Raw genomic sequence first — 1,424 nt, forward strand, 5'->3', positions numbered from 1 at the left:
ACAATTTTATTCCCGGGCAACACCGGGTGCCTTTGCTAGTAAGTAAATAAGTAAAGGTAATCACCACATCCAAGTGGCTGTTCCATGTTACTACTAGTTTAACCCCAGGCAGAAATCCGCTAGCTGGTTATCGGTGCAGCGCTGCACCCGATATATATCGCTAGCAAAGAGAGCGAAACCATCCTGTAGCAGACAACAGCATCGCGAGACTGATTCAGTTTCGAGCAACTGGCTGCTGGAGCAATAGCCAGGGTCCGCTCCAGCCAGCAATATATCGTAAACAAAGCGACCGTCGGTCACTGATTTGCAACAAGCAAACGAGTTAGTTGTAAAATCTCAAGAATAGATCAGAGTAGTAACTATACTAACAAGTAAAGTTAATCGCCACATGAAAGTGACTGTTATATGTTACTATTAGTTTAACCACAGGTAGATCTTCTGTCAGCTGGTTTTCGGTTAAACTAGTAGTTAACATAAAAGGCCACTTTCATGTGGCGATTGACTTTACTTGTTAGTATAGTTACTACTCAGATCTCTTCTTGGGATTTTGCAATCACCGATTTTGCTTATAAGTAGATATATTTTCCAATATATATATATATTTCTTTATTGCCCACAAGGGGCTAAACATAGAAGGGCCAAACAAGGACAGATAAAGATATTAAGTCGATTACATCAACCCAGTGCGTAACTGGTACTTTATTTATCGACCCCGAAAGGATGAAAGGCAAAGTCGTCCTCAGCGGAATTTGAACTCAGAACGTAACGGCAGACGAAATACCGCTAAGCATTTCACCCGGCGCACTAACATTTCTGCCAGCTCGCCGCCTTAAATATATTTTCCAATATATAGGTTAGCTTAAAGTGGCGAACCGGCAGAATTATTAGCATACTGGGCAAAGCGTTAAGTTAACCTGTATGTAGCAGTGTTTCAAAATTTGAAAGCAGTATTGCCAAGGCATTCTGAGTTTAAATTACGCCGAAATGGACTTTGCCTTTCATCATTTCGAGGTCGATGAAATGATTATCAGTCAATCTCTAGGGTTCATGTAATTGACTAGCCCACTCTTGTGAAATTTTTTTTGGCCTTGTACCTAATGTAGAAAGGAATAAATAGGTTGGTGAATAATCGTTATTAATTATCACCGGATTACATAAACGCCAGATAAAAGAAACTTTCGATAAGAGAGTGAGAACATTATCACGAGAAGGTTGATGAAAGGAGTGGCTGGAAGGTCGCGAATAAGCAGCATTTACAAACAGCAGTGGATTAATTAGTTTGCTTCAAGTTTGAGAAGGAGAAAGAGGCATATACAGTAGCTCTTCGTTTCATTTAACTGAAATTGGTAAGGTATGTTATTCAAAACATTTGACAAATATGTTTATAAAATGATGAAACATTTTTAATACAAACATGAGTTACA

The 1,424-nt window shown here is 39.0% G+C and overlaps 1 protein-coding gene across 2 annotated transcripts in view; it reads left to right on the forward strand.

Annotated features, from left to right (window-relative positions):
- The first annotated feature begins 1,176 nt into the window (after positions 1–1,176).
- The window catches only part of LOC106872742 (GA-binding protein subunit beta-1), a 7,236-nt gene continuing 6,988 nt past the window's right edge, over positions 1,177–1,424 (forward strand). Inside the window, exon 1 of one of the 2 annotated variants that reach the window (XM_014919831.2) lies at positions 1,177–1,351. The gene's annotated coding sequence lies outside the window, so the exon portion shown is untranslated. The remainder of the gene's footprint in view (positions 1,352–1,424) is intronic. The other variant, XM_014919840.2, reaches the window with a different exon arrangement.

Source organism: Octopus bimaculoides, chromosome 4 (genome assembly GCF_001194135.2).
Source record: "Octopus bimaculoides isolate UCB-OBI-ISO-001 chromosome 4, ASM119413v2, whole genome shotgun sequence".
NCBI classification, from domain to species: Eukaryota; Metazoa; Mollusca; class Cephalopoda; order Octopoda; family Octopodidae; genus Octopus; species Octopus bimaculoides.